Source organism: Nothobranchius furzeri, chromosome 17 (assembly GCF_043380555.1).
Source record: "Nothobranchius furzeri strain GRZ-AD chromosome 17, NfurGRZ-RIMD1, whole genome shotgun sequence".
Taxonomy (NCBI): Eukaryota; Metazoa; Chordata; class Actinopteri; order Cyprinodontiformes; family Nothobranchiidae; genus Nothobranchius; species Nothobranchius furzeri.
Window position 1 is genome coordinate 56693533 of NC_091757.1, and position 25854 is coordinate 56719386.

Genomic DNA, 25854 nt, shown 5'->3' on the forward strand with positions numbered 1-25854 from the left:
GTATCGGTTAACTTTTACCGATACTGGTATTGTATCGGTATCGATAAAAGTTAACCGATACCGATGTAGTAGCTTGAAAATGGCTTCACTGTAACTTGTCATTTCTGTTCACCTAATATTTTAGTTTTGTGATGATTTCCATTCATATTTTTACTTTTTATCTTCCTCACAGTCTTTTCCTGTTGAAAGCAGAGAAGAAAATAAAATCTGTTTTCCAAATCATTGCATTTTTTTGTGTGGTAGAATTATCGGTATCGGTAATCGGTATCGGCGAGTACTCAGATCCAAGTATCGGTATCGTCCTGAGGTCTAAAATGGACTTGTGTGAAAATAATCCAAGTTTACGGATATTTAGCAGATTATAAATGATAAATGACCCGCACTTGTACAGCGCCTCTCAGAGTAAGGACTCCAAAGCGCTTTACACTACAGTGTATCATTCATCCATTCATACACACTCTGATGTTGATGAGCTACGATGTAGCCACAGCTGCCCTGGGGCGCACTGACAGAGCCGACGACCACCAGCAGGCAAGGTGGGTTAATTCTCTGTCCGGAGCCGGGATCGAACCTGCAACCTTTCGATTACTGGACAACCCGCTCAACCTGCTGAGCTCAAGCAGGGAAATGAAATACACATGAACGCGACTGTCACATGATCCCCCAATTTATTGATAAATGCATAATTTATAATTTATATTTACAGTATTATAACATATAAGTGGGAAAAACAAAGAAGTATTTTAGTCTTTGGACTGTCCAGAAGGTCTAAAGATCAACACTGGCATCAGAAACACAAATCAGTCAACCCTTACAGGAATAATAAGTCGTATCTTATCACATAATCTACAGTTTATTTTTCTGATATATTGAATCAAACACGTAATCTGTGAAAGGCACAAAAAAGTTTTGTGGTCAACATCAGGAATCTACAGAGTCATGTAAATGAATAACAAATCTAACACCCTGTTTTGATAAAAAGCACAATGGCTGCAAAGATAGAGAAATATAATCCCCTGTACAGCATGTTCTGTTTGTTTTTGGAGTTTTAAGCTGTCTGGGAAAACTCTGCAGGGTGCTGGTGTCCCGCTAGTGGAACAGTGTGTGGTGAGAGGTTAATCAAGACCACAAAATGCACGCTGCCGGTGTTTCCATCCTTCTGGGTGTCTGTGCAGGTGTATTAAATCGTGCATCTGATCCCTCCAGTGATGACTGGAACGACTGTGTCCAACACAGATGAGTAGAAGGAACGAGTGAAAGGAGGGAAAGAGAGAGAGTGAACGGATCCTGCTAAGCTGATCTAGTGGCCTCTGCCCTTCTGCTTTTAATCCAGGCTTCCAGCACATGACCAAGCTAACAGTATTACAGAGCGCTTTGATTAGACCTGCTGCTGAGCGCACGCGGTCACCTACGCAGTGACTGTACAGGGGACCTGGGATCCTGTGTTCTTCCGGTATATCAAAGGAATGCTATGTTTGTGCACACACACGCTCCAGCAACAAGGACTTAAATCTCAATGCACAGCGCCAACACACAGAGAAGGAAAAGACCGGATTAGGCCTGCGAGTAAGTGAATCGATGGATTACCCCGGTCCTGCTAGTCTGGGTGAAACCAGAGAGTAAAGTGGAAAAATGGGCCGCTGGCCGCTACTGAACGAGCTGCAGGAAAGACATTTACAGTCGCTTCACTCTCACGTTGCTGGAATGTTGAAAACGTTTCCATTAAACAACTCGCATTGCTTTAAGTGAGTCGGTATACACCACTACTGGCACTTTCAAATTTTACCTCCCAGCGTACCGGGACTTAGCGTACCGGGCCTTTAGTAGCGTAAGGTGTGTACCAGTAGTTTTCCGTCCATTTATCGGTCAAAAAATCTGAAATCAGTTCGACAACTGCCGTCTACAGAACACCCCACAGTTAATGGAGATAGGAGGGAGCATCGTTTTTACGACTTTAGATTACAGTCATCCCAGCTAGATGCCATCTGTTAGGGGAAAGCCGGTTTTAAAACTGCTAAATGAAAACTGCCATAAGAAAGTTGGAAAACAGATTAGCTTTAAATGTGTTTCCATGCCTCTTAACATCCTGACATAGTATGGCTATAAATTAAAAGTTTAGATTAAAAAACACTTAAAAAAGAATAAAGTATTCTCTCACAGTGGATCTACAAACCTCCGCCAATAACACGTTTCAGACTGAAAGCAACTATTGGACCCCCCAGCTGTCGGTTTCGCTGACCCACCACACTTCCCTGTATCCTCCACTCATTACACACCCACGTATTTAGCAACAGAACACCACTGGTGTGAGAGGTTCTCCGCTCAGTAATGTCAGCGAAGGAGAAACAGCCAGCTGCTACCACTTCAACTTTAGGGCAAGCTATCAGAGTCCCAAAAAGAAAAACACCGTTTGAAGTCACGGACAACAAAAGACGTTTGGACCTAGAAAATGGCGACTGGTGTTTAGCGGTCTCTCATTTCGTCTGGCATCGGGGTTTTCTGGTTCTGGTGGAAGCGTCTCGGGGAAGATACTGAGGGTAGAGGTGAGTGTCCGTGACCGTGCTTCCATTCAAAATCTTGTTTGTTTGCAGATTTGTTTTAACAGATTTAAATCAATCAATCAATCAATCAATCAATCAATTTTTATTTATATAGCGCTTTACCCTTCAATACATGCAACTCAAAGTGCTGAACAAATTAAAAAGGGCCCGCATACCCACATTCCCTCCCATCTCCAGAATTTTAAAAACAGTCTGACAATAAAAAACCCTTCACAACACTCATCCTCCGGCACACACGCACACACACACACACGCACGCACGCACACACACACACACACACACACACACACACACACACACACACACACACACACACACACACACGCATGCACGCACACACACACACACACACACACACACACACACACACACACACACACACACACACACACACACACACACACACACACACACACACACACACACACACGCGCACACACACACACACACACACACACACACACATACATAGATGCCCCCTTCCCCATGGTAAAAAACACGATTGACTGAGATCAGATGAGCCAGACCAGCTAAGATAAGGATAAGGAAACACCATCAGGGGAGTCATCCGCCCCGGCAGCAGCAGATCCACAGCAGCAGCCGAGGCACTAACACAGGGCGCCCAGGGCAGGGAAGGCAGAGACCCCCACCTCCACCTAGGCACACCTGGAAAGCACACAGCCCACCACAGACGACCACGGCCGCCGGGGCAGAGGGCTCCCACAGAGGAAGTGCTGGAAAAAGGTTAAATTAAGGTTAAAATATAAAATCAAAAGAGCTAAAATGAGAATTGTAATATAACAGATTTAAAGGCAAGAACCAAAAAAATCAAAAGTTACCATTAGCAAATATCAACTCCTGCCAATTCTGGTCATGGCATACTTCTGCTATAAAGCATAAAGTCCAAATTAACTTTATTGTAATCTGACTGACAAATCAAGCATATCGACCTCCTGGAATGAGATAACAGTGAAAACATAATAGGAAGTTCGTGTGGATGAACAGCTGAGCTCCACTGTAAATTCTTCAGTGGAGAATGTGGTTTATTTAAGTACTCATGTACACAGTCTGTACTTTTAACCTTTAGGGAGTGGCGTTCAGCTTTTTGTTTAATTTGTTTCTGTGCCAAGGTTAAAAATCAGGTTACATTCAGACGCTCTTTATCACGGGGTACTCTGTAGCAGCATCTACTCTTCATCATGAATACATGCAGTGAGACCAAGTTGACAAACTATGGAGATAAATTCCTCCTACAGTTTGAACTGAAGCTTAACGTTTGTGAATATTATTCAAGAGTGTGTGACACAGCTTTCATACCGAGGTCTGTGGGTGACTCCAGCCTTCTGTGTAATTTGTGCTCTATGTAAATGCTGCCGCAGCACGCCTCACGCTAAAGAGAACTCGTCGTGACAAGGGGCCTGCTGCCGCTCCGGTGATGGATTTTGCTTCGTCACCTTTAATCCAGCTGCATTCAGCTGTTTGGAGCCATAATGAAGCTCAATTCTCCCTGATTTTCTTGAGCAGTCGTACTAAAACCAGCATGCAGGAGTGGATATTTCCATTCTAGTGAGCGTCACTGGAGGTCTAAACAGCACATTGCTTTTATTGCAGCAGGTTGTTACTGCTGTCTCAGTTTATGTTACTGCACTGGCTGTGAGCTGCAACGTTTCCAACATAAACCTTTTGAGCTGCCACCTCAGCTACTGACATCTTCAATTTTTAACATACTTGTTTTATGAAGAAAAATGTGTCAGTGGCATGGTAGCAAACAGTTAGTAGGGCTGAATGATTTTGGGAAATAATCTAATTGCGATTTAATTCACGATTATTTTCTCATATTTTTCAACTAACAGAAGCAAAAAAAAAAATCTACGCAACTTGTACTGAATATAAACAAGTTTATGTATCTACATATTTACCTACATATACCAACAAGTTTATTTGTCTACATATACATAAACACTCACAAGTAAAGACACATTTTTGTATTTGAAGGTGCTATGCTTTGCAGCCAGGAGCACATTCCTTGAAGGAGAATAGGTATTAGCATGAACTGAAAATGTAGTTGCAGAAAAGAAGTGTGTCCCATTTATTGAAGTCTTTTGTGTTTACAGTTTTTAACGTCTTGTCCATGCAGAGCTTCCGTAGTTCAGTTACGTTCATAGCTGCTAGCAAAAACTCTGTCGGTGTTTTTCAATGCCAAGGAGCCTTGCCTTGATGTCTTGGCCCCGCCCCGGTTGCCTAGGAGATACGTCATCAGGAGCCACCAAGACGTGTTCCAACGTTCATGTTCTACCGAGGCGCGTTCTCCGTTTGTTAGCCGTTTAGCTAGCTGAGCGGGGATACATGGGAGGTGTCTTGTAGCCTAGCCTTGGTCAAAAGTTACCCAGAATACACCGCAGTATTTTCTAAAGGACAGCGGATCAGAAGCTGGCAGCTACTTCGGGGACAATTTTCAAGTTTAAAAGTAAGTCAGCTAATTTAAAATGTTTTTTTTTTAGATCCAAAGACATTTTCTATTGTTGGTTGCTTGCTTAGTAGTTGCAGCTTCGGTGGCTAGCGGGTAGTAACCCACTTATATTTTTAATTTAACAAACATATACACAACTTAAAAAGTAAAAGTCTTGTTATATATTTATATTGAAACTAATACGTATAAAATATAACGTTATCTCCCGTGTCACGTGACGTTACGTGACCACCGTGGAAGCCGCAGTCACGTGATGCAGGTCTGTTCCATTTAACCGTTTTCTTTGACCAAGGAAGGACAGTGTCCTCGTAAGCAAGGCGCCTGGCCTCGCAAGATATCGCCTCACAAGGCCAGGTGCCTTGACTTTGAGAAACACAATTCGTAATTTGTAAGAATGTAATCGGCGATATTAGCATTAGCATCCCTAAAGTTTTTTCAATGTATATTAGCCTTGTGCTAACCACTCGCAGCCTTTGAGATTAGAAAATCTCCTTTTGTCAATCGTTCAGCCCTAATAGTCATGTTAGAAATTAGCAATAGAAACACTATATCTGCTGTTAAATTACAAAATGAGCAAATTACTCCATGAAAATATTAGTTTAATATAATTTGTATAAGGCTATAAATGATTTAATGTCTGTCTTACAGAAGGGTAAGTACTTCACTGTTTAAACAAAAATAAGATTTCCTTTCACTTCAAAAGAAACGTTTAGAAGTATCGTTCAATGAGAAGCCATATAATACTTGTTCCTTTTTAAATACCATCGGCCACTCCGCGTTGCTCATGCATGCTGAACATGTAAATACTCTTCAACCATTATGAGCTACATTAGCTGCAGAACGGAAATGGATGGAAAAACCAATGGATCAAAAAAGCCAGTCTTTTCTAACCTTTAAAGCCATCCGATATATGTGAATATATATTCTGACTACGACCCATAGACGGAGGTCAGTTGTGGGGCGGAATCTATGGTAAACAAAGGCAGCGGAAGAGTTGCATTACTGTTAGCCAATCAGAGGAGAGCCATTTCCATATTATGATTATTAAATATCAAGCCTTATCGTATTTAAATAAATTAGCAGTAAGTTGCCCTCTGGGGAAAAAAAGCTCAGATGCTCCTGTTTGAGGACATAGAAGTTAGTAACTTGGCAACGAACGGCAGGATTTGGAGCATTTTTTACTGATATTCGGGTTTCTCGCCTTTGATTGGCTAAAAGCAAGACCACTCTACCACTGACTCTGCTCTGCAACAGTGGTGGAGCTGCTAATGCTAACAGTTAGCACAGAGTTAGCAGATGGGGTAGAAGACCATTTTCAAGTTTATTTTCACACTCTGCTTTGTCATAAACTAGTCCCGAGTCTAAAATGGCACCTGTGATTCCTTTATATTACTTATTATTTTCACTTTAGGTCAATTTGATTTTTGAAGTCACCAAGCAGAATTAGAAACACTTTTGAAAAACTTCAATGACTTTTGCCACACACAAGGCTAGTTGGACACATTCACTTACCCTGGTTTATGCTAAGCTAAAGCTAAAGGAGTATTGCCAGATCGAGAGAGTGACTGAGGTTGTTACAAATAGTTTTTTCCTACTTATCTAGCTCTGGAGAATATGGCAGCAGACAGAATCTTACTTTGGGGTGGAATATCCCTTTAACGACTACAGTTCTGACGGAGTCCTTCACTTAAGTGCTGTTTGGTGTCATTTACCTCAAAACCAGAACAGGGTTAGAATAAGTAAAACTATGATACTTTCTCTTTCTCCTGTGAGTAAACTTTAATATTTAATCCCTGCCTTCCATTGTTTTAGTGAGACATTAGTATTCCTGCTCAAGGACACCAGTATTGCGTTTTTTCTGTTCTGCTTTGAGGAGCCTCATTGTACCACTACACTTTCCAGGCTTCATGCCAAAAAGTTTTTTTATTTGTGATGCAAGTCCAATGGGAGCCATTCAGTTAAATCCAAGAGCAATGAGACCTATCTTTATCATATCCTTCAGTCAGCTGAATACGATAAACAAACCCTCAATAAAAATGTAATCACATTTTTTAAATGGTATAAATGATTTTTTCTTTTTGTTAAGTTTTATCAGGAATCCAGTGGCATGAATCAAAGAGATTATTTGATTTTTCATGGAAAATATTTGATTTTTCCAATTTTAAAAAAAATAATTATTAGAATAAAATAAATATAAGGAAACTTGAGAAAATAATTATATTAAGAGTAAAAATTATGTTGATCTGTTAACAGCTGAAAAAGAGGAAACGTGACAGCAGACATAAGTAACTAAACACAAGATAAGAATGAAAATACCAAGCTGTCAGTAATTCAATCATCTACACAAGAAACAGTCGTATAAAGCATAAATGTATGATAAATGGCCAGAGGTCTCATTTATCAAACATGGCGTAGAATCCTTACTAAAACCGTACTTAAGCTCAGCAAAAAAAAGTACTTACAACAAGCAGGTGTGTGATCTATCAAACATGGAGGACGCACAGCTGCACGCAATCTCCGCTTCATAAATCAGAGACTAACAAGAATGTTTCTCAGCTGCTTTTTAGTCACATCCCGCCCTCACCACGCCCACTTACTGCCATAAATAGTCAATGCAAAGTGCCTTGCGGACCTCATGCATATACATAAGCCGGCTGTTGCAGCGCTCCGCCAATGATATGGCGACCGTAGATCAAGGCAGATCAAGGAAACGCTATTTCACAGAAGCAGAAGTTGAGGTACCTGTGGGTGAGGTGGAGAAATGAAAGGAAGTGCTTTTGCTAAGCAAATAAGAGAAAATCCACGGAGTGGCACAGCGTTGCTGAAGCCGTCAATGCTGACTTCTTCAGAGAGATCTGTGGCGGATATAAAAAAAATGATCCAATCGGGATTCGATCCCCAGACTCCCGGGTAAAAGTTACATGCGCTAACCAGTCACCCAAACAGAGATCGCCCCTGTACAAGTAGCCAGGTCACATGATCAATCGGGTCACAGTGACAGGACACACACTGTTACTGACACATGATGTTCTGTCTCAATCTGTCCCCCTGCTGATATTCTGCATTCTGCACTTCAGGCTGTGTGTGTGTGTGTGTGTGTGTGCGTGCGTGCGTGTGTGCGCGCATATGTGCGTGTGGGGGGTCTTGTTCTGTGTGAAAACGAAGCGGTACAAATGATAACGCTGCAGGATTTCATAATGTTATCCTTCTCAGCAGCAGCACTGCAGGTGCTCTCCGTGTCCAGCATGTGCGTAAGCCAGGTCCTTAGTCAACTTAAAGTTGTGCACATTTTTCCGCTAAGTTTTCTTTCATAAATCCCAAAGTTTGCGTGGAAAGTTGCTTACACAGTTTTCCGACCCCATTTTGTGCGTAAGCTAGCTTGATAAATGAGGCCCCTGGATTTGTATAGCACCTTCTTAGGGTTCTACAACCCCCCAAGGCGCTTCACAACACAGTCATTCACCCATAGATTCATTCACACACTGGTGGAGATGAGCTACGATGTAGCTACAGCTGCCCTGGGGCGCACTGACAGAGGCGGCAAGGCTGCCGAGCACTGGCAGCTGTCTTGCCCAAGGACACAACAGCAGCGATCTCTTGTCAGAGCCGGGATCGAACCTGCAACCTTTCGATTCCCGGACAACCTGCTCTACCTCCTGAGCTACTGCTGTCCCGACGTATGAGATCTGTTTTTGTTTGAAACATGAAAATCTTAAACCTTTTGATGATGGCGTAGCAAAACGGAAACCATGAAATGGATCAAATCACCTCATCAGGTTACAGCAGCTCGACTCAGCTGAGCATCAAATGGGCTGAGAAAAATCACCACAAACCACCGAGGAAATCACTTTCTTAAATAGTTTCACGAACAAGCCATTAGGGGCGTCATTAAACACTCGAGGTCTTGACATCCCAAATGGATTTTTATTATTTACCGCAAGCTCATTTTTGTGTGACCGGCAGAAAAGAGAAGGCAAACTTCATCCGAGAGCTTTGGCAAAACAACCTAGGGAGAAGAAAACAACCGTTTGACATTTTTGAACAAACCACTGCCCAGAATCTGCTTCACGTACGTAGTTTAACCCTCAAAGTGGAGTCTGAAACCTGGTGTCCAACATCTGCCCCCGCCGCCCAGTCTCGCTGCCCTAAGGTGTCACATATCCACCACTCGCTCTTGTTGCTAAAGGCAGTCGGGAAGAGGAATGACTTGGCTAGAAATAGCATTGTCACGAGTGTGCGCAGTGACCAGTCAGCCAGCTGCTCCTCCTTACATGGAGCACGGTCCCCATTCGTATAAGAATATGTATGAACATCACAGCTAGACTGGCCACATGCCTCAGAGCAACAGAGGGTATTTAAAAGAAAACAAACAGTTAAAATGGTCCCACCAGGTCATTTCAGTCTAATACTTTCCAGTTTTCCACTTCTGGGGGGAAACAAGAGCGCCACTTAAAAATGGACCCATCCCAACGAGGGCTGGTCCAATGCAGAGAGGAATTAATGGCACTTTGACTTTAATTAATAGAGGAAATATATTTCTATTCCAACAGTGCATTGATGTTTATTTTAAAGAGCAAGTCACCCCCAAATAAACTTTTTTTTGCTGATAAACTAAATAAACGAGTGTCTAATCGTGCTGCAGACACGTGTCGTCAATAATTTGGCACTTCAGTGCATCTTAGTTAAAATTTAAATATTCTGCCTAAAACTGGCAGTGTTGTGCCGTTGTCAGGTAAAAACTCTGCACTGTATTTTAATTTAAATCTGCCACCGCTATTGGCTAAGAGGTATGCTATGATGTCATCTGGTACATTATGATGTCACAATGCTGTTGTGAGCCTATGTGTGTGTATTTGTTAGCAGCTCCGCCCTCTCGATCTGCCTGGCAACAGCATTTGTTGCATTTTTCAAACATGAAGTGGGAGTGGAGTTAGAATCTGGTAGGGGTTGACTTGCTCTTTAAGCTTCTCTCATGCTCATCTGTATTTTCTCAAGTGTTTTCCAATCACTTTTTTCCCCTTAAAGCTCAAACTGACTGCAGGTCTTAGTGGCAAAGTCATGACTCATCTTAGCCCAGCGAGGCTCTGCAAAAACGAACATGACGAAGAAAGAAAGCAAGGAAAATAGCAACCATTCTACCTTCCATTTACACGACCACAATGCCTCACAGTTTAGCCGTAAGCCCTCCATTAGCATAGTTAACGCCAGGCCAGCGCCTAAACAAGAGGAGCTCTGTGTGACAGAGCAGTGATACACTCTGCTGCTAAAAGAAGGCGACCAGAAAGACAACAAAACAGCTCTCATGGCCTGAGTGGAGTGCACAAGCAGGGCCAAAAAAGGACAAAACGGAAAAAGAAGCTTGAGCAGTCAGGGTAATAATGACCGGATAATTCATTTTCTATTAGACATTTAAAGTTTTCTTTTCCAAATGAGGCCGTGATTAAGAACTGAGGTCTTCTTGTAGTTATCTCTATAAATATGGCGTTATTAATGTGAAGCAACCCAGCCATGGGAACTAGCAGGGAGCATCTTACCGGCAGGTTAATTAAATAAAATCAGACACGCCGTGCCAGTAAATATATCTCAGCACAATGCAGGCCTATGTGACAGACAGAATAACTATTGAACATACACTTGCAATAAAAAAGTGAAAAAATAAAATAAAATAAATATATATACATATATACGTATACATATATATATTATACACACACACACACACATATATATATATATATATATATGTGTGTGTGTGTGTGTGTGTGTTTATTTATTATATATACACACGCACACATGTGTATATATATATATATATATACACACACACACATATATATATATATATATCATATTTACACACACACACATTGTATGTACACACACACACATATATGTTTATTCATTTAGCAGACGCTTTTATCCAAAGCAACTTGCAATCTACAGTGTACAGTGGGGCAAATAAGTATTTAGTCAGCCACCGATTGTGCAAGTTCTCTCACTGAAAATGATGACAGAGGTCAGTAATTTACATCATAGGTACACTTCAACTGTGAGAGACAGAATATGAAAAAAAATCCATGAATTCACATGGCAGGATTTTTAAAGAATTTATTTGTAAATCAGGGTGGAAAATAAGTATTTGGTCAATAACAAAAATTCAACTCAATGCTTTGTAACATAACCTTTGTTGGCAATAACAGAGGTCAAAGGGTTACTATAGGTCTTTACCAGGTTTGCACACACAGTAGCTGGTATTTTGGCCCATTCCTCCATGCAGATCTTCTCGAGAGCAGTGATGTTTTGGGGCTGTCGCCGAGCAACACGGACTTTCAACTCCCTCCACAGATTTTCTATGGGGTTGAGGTCTGGAGACTGGCTAGGCCACTCCAGGACTTTCAAATGCTTCTTACGGAGCCACTCCTTTGTTGCCCGGGCGGTGTGTTTGGGATCATTGTCGTGTTGGAAGACCCAGCCACGTTTCATCTTCAGAGCTCTCACTGATGGAAGGAGGTTTTGGCTCAGAATCTCACGATACATGGCCCCATTCATTCTGTCCTTAACACGGATCAGTCGTCCTGTCCCCTTAGCAGAAAAACAGCCCCAAAGCATGATGTTCCCACCCCCATGCTTCACAGTAGGTATGGTGTTCTTGGGATGCAACTCAGTATTCTCCTTCCTCCAAACACGACGAGTTGAGTTTATACCAAAAAGTTCTACTTTGGTTTCATCTGACCACATGACATTCTCCCAATGCTCTGCTGTATCATCCATGTGCTCTCTGGCAAACTTCAGACGGGCCTGGACATGCACTGGCTTCAGCAGCGGAACACGTCTGGCACTGCAGGATTTGATTCCCTGCCGTTGTAGTGTGTTACTGATGGTGACCTTTGTTACTGTGGTCCCAGCTCTCTGCAGGTCATTCACCAGGTCCCCCCGTGTGGTTCTGGGATTCTTGCTCACCGTTCTCATGATCATTTTGACCCCACGGGATGAGATCTTGCGTGGAGCCCCAGATCGAGGGAGATTATCAGTGGTCTTGTATGTCTTCCATTTTCTGATAATTGCTCCCACAGTTGATTTTTTCACACCAAGCTGCTTGCCTATTGTAGATTCACTCTTCCCAGTCTGGTGCAGGTCTACAATTCTTTTCCTGGTGTCCTTCGAAAGCTCTTTGGTCTTGGCCATAGTGGAGTTTGGAGTCTGACTGTTTGAGGCTGTGGACAGGTGTCTTTTATACAGATAATGAGTTCAAACAGGTGCCATTAATACAGGTAACGAGTGGAGGACAGAAAAGCTTCTTAAAGAAGACGTTACAGGTCTGTGAGAGCCAGAGATTTTCCTTGTTTGAAGTGACCAAATACTTATTTTCCACCCTGATTTACAAATAAATTCTTTAAAAATCCTGCCATATGAATTCATGGATTTTTTTTCACATTCTGTCTCTCACAGTTGAAGTGTACCTATGATGTAAATTACTGACCTCTGACATCATTTTAAGTGGGAGAACTTGCACAATCGGTGGCTGACTAAATACTTTTTTGCCCCACTGTCCATATTTGTGTAGGAACCATAAATAGTTTCAGCCTCAAGAACGACTTGATTCCCGACTATTTAGACCTGCTTTAACGCAGAGGTCAATCTGAACCACTAGGGTGTGAATTTGTCTAACTAAAAGCCAAAATGCTTTTCCTCAATTTTCCAACCCCGACCTCGTGGAGGGGCTTAAATTAAATCATCTGCAGAAGGGTGCTGCACTTTTTCTCCATCAATGAGTTTCAGCAACTTGTTAAAAATCTGCAGGGTCCCAGTCCTCTTGATAACTTCTTCTGACCTCATTTAAAACCTACGAATACTGACTCATCACATTCCTAATGACACACACACGGAGAGCCCAAATACACACGCAGCATCGAGATTCACTCCCAGTCTGCGCCATTATGTGACATTCCCGTGGAAAAACAGGACTCAGACACAACAGGGCGATTGTGCTCTCAGGGCGAGGTGGCACGATCAGAGAGACAGATTGTTCTCCGACCGCGACACTGCTAGTCGCGGTGCCAACTGCCCTGCCACCCACAGACACACACGGACACACCCACTGGCAGAAGAGCCAGCCTGCACGGAGCCCTGCTATCATGGAAACCAAACTCCTAACGGGATTTTTTCCCTTCAGTCAGAATCATTGTTCTGAATAACATTAGAACTGCAAGGTTTCACATAAAAGCTTCAACTTTTAGAGGTTTTCATTGTAGTTTTGCAATGACTGGACCTTTACGGCGTTTGCTCTGTCCTACTGAAACACGCTTGCAGGTTTCTACTCCGGCTGCAACAAGTTACAGAAGACAGAATGTGCCCGGTCAGATTAAAAGTAGCAAATCTCTCCGAACAACAGGCGCTTTAAGGCAGGTTTTGTCACCAGACACTGTTCCCTCATTTATCAAAGGGCAATGGCAACTAATTAAAGGCATATTTCAGTTACAGAACTAAACAATAAAACTTTATAAACAACAATAAATTTGTTTTTGTTGCATTCTGTTTCGCACTGTGGCCGTTTTTAGAAGGAACGCCGTGCCGGCAAATCAGCATGGCACTGCCGCCACGGCGTGTCTCATGAACGCGCCGTGGCGGCATGGCGTCGCAGGAATTTCACAGCATTCGTGCCGCCACGCTTGGCGGCAATATTACTGCAACATCGGACTTGTGAATGTGTATTCATGATGCACGATCACACGGGGAGTTACTGTCGAGCTCCGGCCGACGACCATATTGGAAAAGGAAAGTAAACACGGGCAAGTTTCACTTTTGTTAACAGACTCGGCTGAGATGATAAACTGGAGCGAAGCAGAGCTCCAAGAACATCTTAGGTGTGTTCTTGCTGTGTCGTATCTCTAATTCCATGCTGTAGTTCTTTTTTAAAACACAGAGCAGTTTTTGTTTATCTGTTTTCCCGCTAGCGGAAAACAGATAAACAAAAACTGCTCTGTGCATGGAATTAGAGCTCCAAGAGCTTCTCTCTGTTAGAGCTGGAGCTCAGATCACCTGAGACTACACAAGGACCGTGGAGGACAGACACCTTCAGGAGCAGTTTGTTAAAAACAGCTTTAAACCACAAAAAAAAAGCAAGTTATGTCCGAGATAAATGGAAGTCCACGTCAGGGCAGGGACAGACCCCATACCCCCCTTCATACCGCCATTGCGTAATCTTTTTTTAAACAGGGCGCGATTGCGGCACATTACCGCCACGGCCTGACCGCTTATCCCTCATGCCGGCTCAGCGTTGCGGCAAATTGGCGGCATTGTTTTCTAAAAGAGGCTTTTGTCTTGCCTTCTGAGTAAGACACACTTCCACCGGTGGCCCACTGAATTCTGAGGTTTGGAGAAAATTCAGAGAGGATCGTGACAACATGAGAAGTTGATGCGTTTGTAAAGTTCTCGTTAGGATCTAACAAATACGTGATTACCCTGACAACTGTGTGTTTTTTACACTTTAATATGATGTTTACATAAAAAGAGGGACTGTATTTTGGCTTCTGCAGCCTCTCCTGTCCGTGTGCCACAATGACGGGAAGAGCTGGTTCGGGTAGGCTGAGATGAGCTTTCCAACTTTAACGCCAAGAAAATCTAGAGTTAATTAAAAAGCATTTGTGTGAAACAACAAGTTGTTTCGTTTAAACAAAGCATCACAATAAATCAATAGTAAACAAGATAGCTGCTGAGAATGAAACCGCAGGAATGCGCGGGGAAAGAAAGAACTTATCTAAAAAAACCACAACGCCAGACTGAAGGATCATTATTCTGATCGGTGAGTCCGACGGGACGTGATTAGAACATAAAACAACCGCTCAGGAACATTTTAGGTAATCCATGTTTGTGTTGAGGTTAGGGCTGGATGATATTAGGATGAATTATATTATCACAATATTATTTTTCATTTAAATCAATACAAATCACCATTTGTGTCCATCTTTAATGTTCTCTGGTACTTTCACGTGAAATTTGAAGATAATCAAAGATTATTTAAAAGGTGTGGATCACTCGCAAAACTGTACTGAAGGAAACAAAGCTCCAGCGCACCAGTTTCAGGAACTGGCAGTTGTAGCATCATGAATGCCCTCATCACAACTGAGCTTCGGCAGGATTTGGAGTCTTATATCCTGATATGTGGACATCTCGCCTCTGATTGGCAAGCCGTTTTAACATTTAAACAGGCGGACCTCTATGTAATTCCTATTTGATGTAACAATCATTTCATTTAGCCTAGTACTAATTGTATTATTAGTCAAAATTGCAAATGACATCAACAGATTTGTTGTTACTATAATAATTATAATTAAGGAAATCCATTATGATGACTGAACTAGTGGGAATTAAGTTTGAGATGTCTCAGAATCCCTAAAACTCTATGGCAGTCTTTTTAACATTCATTAGGCAGTCTATTCCAGATATCTATAATTCTATTATTACTAGTGGAAACTAACATTCCAGATATCCATAAGAACGTTCTTCCTGAATGAACTTTTCACATATCTGAAGTGTTCATTCTAGGTTAAGAATCATTCAGTTAAAAAATCTTTTATAGATATTATAGAAGGTATCTGTGTTATAGAAGGTAAAAGTAACTTTCAAAGTTACTTTTCTAGGTAACTAATTACTTTTACAATGTGTTAACTGAGTTACTAACTCAATTACTTTTTGGAAAAAGTAATTTATAACTATAACTAATTACTTTTATAGCCTAAGATGCCCAACACCGGTAGGGGAGTTGCTAATGCTACTGGTTAGCTTCTACTAGCTTAGACATTCTCCACTTTTTCCTGAACAACAGCCTTCCCCGTCATGAGTCAAGATGGGCGAGTCCATAAATGTTAAGTGACAGTGTGACGTAAATCTGTCAGGCTTTTCAAATCCTAGAGTTTCACCGTCTATTTTCCATCAGAAGCTAAAGCAGGAGAAAGGCGTAGGAGACTATTTTCATGTTCAGCTTGCATGAAAAACTCAAGAGTAACTGATTAAAATGGCCTGTATTTGATATAGCACCTTCTAGAGTCCTGGAACCCCCCAAGGTGCTTTACAACACAGGCATTCGCCCATTCACACTCACATTCACACCCTGGTGGTGATGAGCTACATTGTGGCCGCAGCTGCCCTGGGGCATAGTGAAGTCGGCCGTGTGCTACCGGTGCCTCTGAACACCACCAACAAGCAAGGTGAGTGAAGTGTCTTGCCCAAGAACACGACAGCGACAGACTGAGCAGGGCTCAAACCTACAACCTTCCGATTACAGGGCGAGCACTTGTACCACCATCACCCCGATTATGATCAGAAGTAAGACTTAAAGAGCAAGTCACCCCCTACCAGAGTGTTACTCCACTCCCACTTCCTGTTTGAAAAATGCAACAAATGCTGTTGCCTAGCAGACGGAAAGGGCGGAGCCGCTAACATATACGCACACACACACAGGCTCACAACAACATTGTGACATCATATGGTACCAGCTAATGTTCTAGGGTACCTCTTAGCCAATAGCGATGGCAGATTTAAATTCAAATGCAGTGCAGAGTTTTTACCTGACAACGGCACAACACTGACAGTTTTAGGCAGAATATTTTTATTTTAACTAAAATGCACTAAAGTGCAAAACTATTGACTACACGTGTCTGCAGCACGATCAGACACACATTTATACAGTTTATCAGAAAAATAAGTTGATTTGGGGGTGACTTGCTCTAAAGGGTGGTTTTTCAGTGTTCCACACCTTTAAACGTTTATTTACAAAAGCTGAATGTGTAAACATTCTAAAACTGTTTTGGATAGATAACAGGTTACCCTTAGACACTCATCACTAAGTTCGAACCAACACCTTTTACCAGGAGCCTTTTGTTGTGTTTTTCTCTAGAATCTAAGTAGCACATCTAACTAAAGTGTCCACCTTAATAGCCATTTGTAGCTTTCTTCTGTCTGTACTAAAGTAGACCTCTATAAACACGGATCATGCTTTTTACGTGACCTCTACCTGAGGCATGACAGGAATGAAGAACAACAAGCATGCAGAGGTCCTTCACAACCTGAGGGGGGTTGTGAGGAGGTGTGTGACCGCCTGAATCTCCCTTAAGGAGGACATCAGCAAAAGCAATGGGCTTGAGGGGAAGTGAACACGCACCTGAAACTACAGGTAAAGTTAGAAATGGTTGTTGGAAACTTCCAAACAGGATGTACGGAGACAGCACACCCTCATGAAAACCTATGGACTCTATCTTTGTGTTGAACATGAAAACAAAGCTGTGCTGTTCAGCAACACTCACACACTTAAAACAGGTCTGTTTGTTATAAAGCCTCTGAATCTACGGTTAGCATTGGCTACTGACCGCGTGGCCCGAGCTGTGGCTGCGCACGGCCGCCACAGCACCGCCTATTTAGTGAGTCACTCTGCCGACGTTCTTTTCTTTTCTTTTCCAAAAGGATTAAACTCACAAAAGGCAGGTCAAAGTACAGTGAAACGCATCTATTCATTCTTCCTAATCGCTGCCAAAGCGGTTTGCTAAAAGCAGCGTTTTGCAAAGCAGGTGGATATTCAGCTGTGCTCGTGTACAAAATCCTTCCATGACAAGCTTGGAAAGCCCAGGAGCAAGATTAAGAGATCTTTTCTAAGAATCTGGGCTACTTTTCAAAAGGTACAAATTCTTACACACAAAATGTGTAAGCAGGGCTGCACAGAGCTAAAGACTTCATTCATCTTTAATGAGAAGATGCCACTTCATCCCAGCGGTGGTAGAAACCACTAAAGCTCAGGTGTCCTCAGCTGAGAGAGTGGCCAGCTGAATATTTAGTCTTTGTTCTATTACATTTCCCTCTCTATGCACTTGATCTGATAAAGAAAACGGCACAAGCATTATTATACCAACACAATTCTGAAATGGGTTTTATGATGGTTTGAATAAGGACGGGAAGGGCTAGCGACAGGCTCTCATTAAACGCTCTTGTCAACGAAATGTCCAGAAGGTGCTCTTGTATGTTTGTTCCTATCGCACGAGTGTGTAAAGAGAAGGAAGTCGTTATTAATAGGTCTACGTTATCACGTTACAGCCCCGTATCTGTCCTCGAGGCGAGACGAGGCAGCGAGAAGTGGCCACAGGTGGATTTCCCAGCTGTTTAAAACTGGTTAATTTTTGTTGAAAGCAAAAATCACACAATTTCTTATTAAGACAGCCAATTTAGTTATTAACTCACAAAAAACCCCTATTGCTGTTACGTACCTCCACGGTTGTGAAGGTAATAGGATAAGACATATTTAGGACAATTATCTGTAATGAAGAGAATGACGATGCAGAAAAAAGTGACTTTCTGCTTCATGTCCATTATACTTCAGCTGTTTTTAAAGAGGTGTAATTTTACATTCATTCAATCAGCAACAAACATGACGTTCTTTGAAAAGCACAGCTGAGCATCTGGAAGTGTGTGCACCTTCTGTTTACCAACATTTACACAACAGCCACCACAGAGAGGCAGCGGGCGTGAAAACTCGCTACGTCCAACAGCATAAATGTCTAAGTAAACAAAGCTCGGGAGCTTTCAATATCGGTTTCTAATCAGTTATGTAAAAAAAGGTTCCTGGTCGATCCGCCGCAGTGCTGAGGAGCAATGTGATGCATTCAGGGCGAGCCGTTATTTCCAAACGTTTCACAGCAGGCTTTCATGTGTACGTTTCAGTTTCTCCGTACATCCGAGTTGGGTGTGTTTGACCTTGGTTTGCTTCCTAGTTTTTTTAAGTTGAGCTGTTTTAACTTTTATTTTGCATCAAGTTTAAATTAAACTGGCTGAATTCAACACTCCTTTAAAAACTTTGCTATCATTTCTCAACCCCAGAGTGAGCGGCCTTTCTGGAGATGACATTTGGGATTTAATAAATGAAATGTAGGACACTTTAGAGTTCACACTTGGAGGAAAAGGACAGAATAATGTAACTTCACTTATAGTGAAGGCGGAAGCGGAGAAATCCTGCCTTGCCGTCCTTGACCTGTGACCTTTAGCAGGGGGAGTTTGGTTTTCTAACTATTTCTGGGAGACTTATCAGCTAAAAACATGTAAAAACGTTTTTTCCTACTGTGCTGAACTCAGTGGCGGTTTTACCATTAGGCATAGGTCGGTGGCCGCCTGGGGCCCCCTTATGTTGGGGGGCCCCCTAGCCCTGACTGCTGGCACCCCTCTGTTAATGCCACAATGGACTATTCCTATAAAATGCCGATGCACAAGCAGGAAGTGATTGGTAGCCATTCCACTCCAGTCCAGCTGGCGGCAGTAATGCACCAAATTGTTGTTTGCCAAGTGCCATAAGACCACAAATAAGAAGAAGAGAGGCGGGGGCGTTCGTAACAAACTCAAAGCAGTAGTCAAAACATGAAGCATAAATGGAGTTATCCTCGTGGCTCCAATAAGAGAAAGAAGCAGCTCACTTCAAAAAAGCTTTTATCTTCACTTCTGAAAGTGACGTCGTTTTTCGATGTAAACATCGAAAGGAAGCAGAAAGGAAAGACAATGGAAAATGTTTAAAGGAGGAAAACATGGACCAAAATGGAAAATAGAAGGAAAAAAAAAGAAAGGCAAAAGCACAGGAGCACTGACAGGAAGAAGAAAGCACTCAAAGGGAGAGAAAGACAGGAAAAAAGAGGAGGACTAATAAAAAGTGAAAATAACTCACGTCAGAAGAGGGGAGAGTTTCGCAAATCCAGTTAAAGATAAGATTGTCAAAAATATTGTGTAAGGAGGCCTCACGTCAGTGTTCGCCTTGGGCCCCCAAATTGCTAAATCCGCCCCTGGCTGACCTGTGACCCTTCCTATTATAAAGCTGCTTCTTTATAATAGGAAGTAAGTCAGTTTCTGTGCTCAACTAAATAAAAACTTGGCACATATAGGGATCTAATTATTGACCAGTTCTGATTCTTTTTATACAAATAATACTCCTCCACTTTGACCTTACATATCAGTACCTTTACACATGAAAACTCATTTTTATAATGCCTTTTCACCTTTTTACAGGCTGTCTTTTTATCCTCCTCTCACATTAATGTGTTCTCACTCTGTTTGCATGTGTTGGCAGAGTCATGATGGTAGCAGTGAGGCTGCATGGTGCCCAGTAGAAGGTACAAATGACATGTCACAATAAATAACGGGCTTGTCCTCACAGGAACCGTGACTGCAGTGAACAAAATGTCCTTAAGTCCCTGTAATTAAAGCTGCTCCCATTAAGCATCCAGCAGGAACAAAGCGGAGTTAAAACATGAACAGACACCAAGGAAGCGTCCCGATCCATTTCTGACACGTTTCTGGTCCCAATTTACTATTACTATTGGGCAATAGAGCAGTGCGCATGCTCAGTAGCGAGTCGATAAACACAACTCCGAAATGAACTCGCGTGACAACCAAACGGCTTCTGAGGTGGTGAGAGCGGCTCGCGACGCAAAGCGCTCATGTTTGATCGTCTTTTCCTGTTTTCCTCGCGCGCCACAAAACGCCTGGCACGCGACACATGAACCACGAGTCGGTGCCGCTCCGAGTTACACGCGTGCAGCAACTCCACTCACTCGTTTGTGGACACAATGTCTGGACTCTGGATCAAATGTTGCCACCTGTTAGTGAAACAGAACAATAAACGCGGAGCTGGCGACGCGAACACGCAGGAGCGCGAGCCGCAGCTGCTCGTTTAAATAGACATTTTCGTTTTTTACTCACCAGGCCTGCTCCTCTCTAAACGTAGCCCTCGCAGACGCTCACCACAAAGAAATGCGCACGGGAAAGTAAGTTAGCGGCAAAAAGCCCCGTCGGAACCAGAGAGACGCACGGCCAGCGGGTTTTTCTCTTACCAACGAAATAGGACACCAGATGAGGAGAAATGCGCCGCCGTTCCCGTTCTCCTCGCCTCCACGCCTCTTGTGTCTCCCAGAACCGCTTTACGTAAGTTGCGTGGAAAATGTCAGATTCCAGCAGTGGTCGTCCGAGTGTCTCCGGGAATGGCTGCCCTCCTCTCAGCCGGCTCGCGCGACCATGTTGCCCTGAATATCTGCTCTCATCCGGGCGCTTGGAGGGGCTGAGCCGTCGTTGCAACCGCTGCTGCTCCCGGATGACAGCCTCCGGGGGGGGGGGGGGGGGGGGGGGCTTGGTGAGACAGGAAAGGGAGAGAGTGAGACAGTCAGGAGACAAGGTGACACATATGAAGAGACAATACTTTAAGTTTATTTACATGAAATAAATAAATCAATATAAAAGCCTCAGATCTGATGACGTCACTCAGGGAACATCAGCCTGGATAAAACTGAATCTGCATAATCTTGAGACATCATATCTGCAGGGATGCAGTGAAATTAAACACCTTTATTGCTCTTTTTCGGTGAAAGTAAACATCAGTAACATAACAGCACCTTCACTAGAATAAAGAAATGATCAAACGGTTCTAGGAAAATCGCACAAATGGCTCCATTTTGATTTAATTCGCTCACAAAACGAGGTTTTGTGTGATCATTGCATGTATGTCATACATTTTCATATATATATATATATATATATATATATATATATATATATATATATATATATATATATATATATATATAATGAGTGTGACCACGTGTTCGAGGTGTTATGTAACTGTCTGCGCCAGTCAACAGCGGTGGGTGGGTGGGAGGGAGGAAGGAAAGCAGGGTCTTTGGAAGGGTGATTGTTAGCCAGCCTTTAACACAGAGAGCTCTCAGTCTGCTGATGGGATGGGAGATGGAATGTGTTTTTAGTTTTTTTTTATTGCTTTAAAATGGACAGAAAGGTCACCAAAGCTGTAATTTAACTGAAACATTCCTGTCCCCCTTGAGTGGGTCTTGTTGAGACATGACTACTCCAGTCTGTTACTGGTTAGGGTGGGACTGGGACAAGTCAGAATCACCCATCCCTGCTGCCTCGCCCACCCGAATACCCATCGTAAATTACCAACTGAACTTTCTTCAATAACACTTTGCGTAATCGTGTCTTCAGCTGAAAAGTTGTTTGGCTTGCAGTGACTTTTTTAGATCACTAAAGCTTTTTTCTAATCAAAGTGGTTGTGAATTCTTGTGGATTTTTTGAGGTTGTTAGCTTTTTTGAGACATTGCCATCCATCTGTTTTTCTGCACGTAAAGGTCACGTAGCGGCGGAGCAACCCAAGAGGCCCAGACTTCCCTCTCCCCAGCCACTTGGGCCAGCTTTTTCGGGGCAATCCCAAGGTGCTCCCCTGCCAGTCGAGAAACGCATCACTCCAGCATGTCCTGGGTCTTTTCTTTAGGTCTCCTGCAGGTTGGACGTGCCCAGAAATCCTCACCAGGGAGGCATCCCAACGAAATGTCCGAGGCACCTCAACTGGCTCCGCTCGATGAGAAGGAGCAGCAGATCTACTCCGAGCTCCTCCCGAATGGCCAAGCTTCTGATCCTATCTCAACCACCCCGCGAAGAAAACTCAATTTAGCTACTTATATTTTTGATTTTGTTCTTTTGGTCGCTACCCAAAGCTCGTGACCAAAGTTGAGGGTTGGAATCCACTGGTAAATCAAGAGCTTGCCTTTTGGCTCAGCTCTCTCTTCACCCTGACAAACCAGTACAACGTCTGCATCAATGCAGACGCAGCACCAAACCACTCGTCGAGCTCCATCTTTCCTTGCAATACTCTCAACCTTCATATGAATGATGCCAAGATGCTAAAAAGATACTAATTACTGCCCACCCAGTGGTCTTCTCTCAGTGGGACACCCAGTGGTCTTCTCTCAGTGGGGTACCCAGTGGTCTTCTCTCAGTGGGACACCCAGTGGTCTTCTCTCAGTGGGACACCCAGTGGTCTTCTCTCAGTGGGACATACCCAGAAAACCTTCACAGCTCGGCTGTCCCTTTTTCATGATGAGGTAGCTTTTCTCCAAGCTCATTTCTAACACTTTAATACAGGATCTTGTTCTTTAAGTGATGATCATGACCTCAGGTGAGGATTAGAGCACAGACAGAAACAGTGAAACAAGAGTTTTGCCTTTCAGCCAAATTCCTTTTTTACCCCACTTCAAACTAAAGCAATGCCCTTATTGATGCAGAAATATCACACATCCATCATTCCACTTCTTACTCCATCCTACTGTTTGCAAATAAGACACCAAGATATTAAAATTTCATTTATCTGTGCGTGCAAGCGCTTAAAATGCAGGGGCGTCCCTAGAAATCTTTCATTGGGGGCCAGAGTTTGGGGTGGTGCACTAAATTGTTGTGTTGATTTATAGTATTTGCTTACCCATTTCACTATGATGCAAAATAAAAACTATCTGAAAATGACCGCTTGAAAAATAGGATGATTACGACCTTTTCTTTGCACGAATGACTCGTAGATTAAAGTTGAATGCTACGCAGAAATGAATAATCCTTTCTGTAAATGGTCGGGTGCTGGAAGGTAGCTGAGAAGAAGAAAGAAAAACTTTGCAGGACCTCCAAAGCATCAGAAAAAATATGAACCAAAACTTTTTAAAAGCTCAGAAAAGAGCAACCCAATTATTTTAATGGGATGTTTGTTAACCAAATGAAGGGATTAGCATCTTGTGCCTCAGACGTACAGTCGGCCTCTTTAACACTCACACAACAAACATCACATCATTACAGGAAACTGACTAACTTTATTTATTTTTGTTTTTCCAGAGACGTTTCATTCTTACGAGTTCTGCTTAGCTATTGTAGTATTTACAATCGAACCTCTGTTTTTAACCTATAAATCTATGGGAAAGGTGCAGTTTTAAAGCCGACTGTTGGGACTTGCGTAACTAACCTATGGATCTGCAAACAGAACACGTGTCTCAGATGAGTTTTTGTCACACGGGATGAGGCTCAGGCCCAGGCAGGCCTGCTGGGCGCAGCGTTTGACGGCTTTATTTGAACACGCTCGCAAACAAACCTTTACTCTAAATGTGTCAGCCAGACTGTCTTCGTGGCTTTTTAAAAGAAACAAGTTGGTTTTATACAGAAGTGATAAGAACAGCTAAAAAATAAACATTCATACTTTTTAACACCATCCTGATGACATCTGATTTCTGCGAGCCATGAACAATTACCATGGTGTTGCTTTCCCTAATTTAGCTCACTAGCTGATGCGTGTTAGTTTCCCAGCAACACTCACTGTCTTTAATAATAATAATAATAATAACAAAATAAAAACACTGACTTATTAACAAGTGAATGTTGTCTCTATTTCTTGGTGAGTTTATAGTGGTATTAACTGGAAGGAAAATACGTTGTTTACTATATCAGCATTTACTTTTAGGTGTTGTGTAAATATTCGTTGCTTCTTGTGACTTGCATCCAAAGAAAAATCCATTCTCTATATCCAAGCTGTCCATGACGTTTAATGTGTACTGATAAATACTTTATTATATACTGAGTGTGTTTTTCATAGAGAAAATTATCATTTTTTAAAGAGCAAGTCACCCCCAAATCAACTTTTTTTTCTAATAAACTAATAAATGTGTGTCTAATCGTGCTGCAGACACGTGTAGTCAATAGTTTTGCACTTTAGTGCATTTTAGTTAAAATTAAATTTTCTGCCTAAAACTGTCAGTGTTGTGCCGTTGTCAGGTAAACACTCTGCACTGCATTTGAATTTAAATCTGCCATCGCTATTGGCTAAGAGGTGCCCTAGATCGTTAGCTGGTACAATGTGATGTCACAATGCAGGTGTGAGCCTGTGTGTGTGTGCGTGTGTGTGTGTGTGTGTGTGTGTGTGTGTGTGTGTGTGTGTGTGTGTGTGTGTTTGTCAGTGTTCTGCAAGGCAACAGCATTTGTTGCATTTTTCAAACAGGAAGTGGGAGTTCAGTAAGAATCTGGTGACTTGCTCTTTAAACAGCTCGAATTTGTTATGATTTAAAAGTTGTTTTGACATTTCCAGATATCTTATTATTTTAATTTTTACATAAAAATTTGGTCTATATTTTCATGTCTTTCTGACCAGAGGACCCAAAGACAGCAGTAACTGCACATCTGCTTCCATCTAGTGGCCAAGGACTTTAGTGATTCTGCTTTCTTTCCCTTTGGGATTTTAGGTGTTCTGGACGTTTCTTCAGTAAGAGAAAACATAAAAATGCTACAAGAATAATTCAATAAGTTTCATGCAGAGGGAATACATGTTAAAACAGAGCAATGCATTTGTGAACATGGGTCAATAGGTTTGTTTCTGAGGTTTTATCTTCTTTCTTTGTGTGACCAAATGTGTACATGTTTTTGATTTACTTATATATTTTTTTCCAGTTTAGGCTGTGTTTACTAACATCCTTGCTTTTTGCACACTTTAAACTCATAATCAATACTTAGTTAGGAACTTTACAAAACAAACAAACAAACAACCAACCAATTAGCCCAAGAGTCACAGGAATTCATAAAGAAATATAGCTCCAAAAACAAAAATAATCAACAAAATGACCTACATCATATTGCTTTTTTCATCTGATGTGAAATCAAGATTTGAATCTCTCTTGTTAAAGTTTGAATGTAACATAAACACAGGTAAGCATGGAATGGGCCTCTTCATGGGAACACTGTCTTATGCAATGAGCTGCACTTTTTATTTACTATAAACAAGGGTTTGAACTGTCTGACTGGAAATTAAAGACTAAAAGAGTGTTTTACCCAAACATGTTGTCATTCACAAGAACACACTCACCCAATCACTCATTAGCGATCTAAGACAGTGGCTTCCCAGCGCTAGACGATCGTAAAAGCAATAGTAACTCCAGATTTCTCTGATCTGACAATACCAACATGCTTATAAACTTTAATTATTCTGGACA

General features: G+C 42.2%; 1 protein-coding gene across 5 annotated transcripts in view; it reads right to left on the bottom strand.

Annotated features, from left to right (window-relative positions):
• The window catches only part of slc20a2 (solute carrier family 20 member 2), a 62913-nt gene extending 41754 nt beyond the window's left edge, over positions 1-21159 (bottom strand). For 3 of the 5 annotated variants that reach the window (XR_011517029.1, XM_015973187.3, XM_015973185.3), the window contains exon 1: positions 20890-21159. The gene's annotated coding sequence lies outside the window, so the exon portion shown is untranslated. Of the gene's footprint in view, positions 1-9105; positions 10711-20758 lie in introns of those variants that run through there. The other 2 variants (XM_015973188.3, XM_070546231.1) reach the window with 2 other exon arrangements.
• Between the last annotated feature and the right edge of the window lie 4695 nt (positions 21160-25854).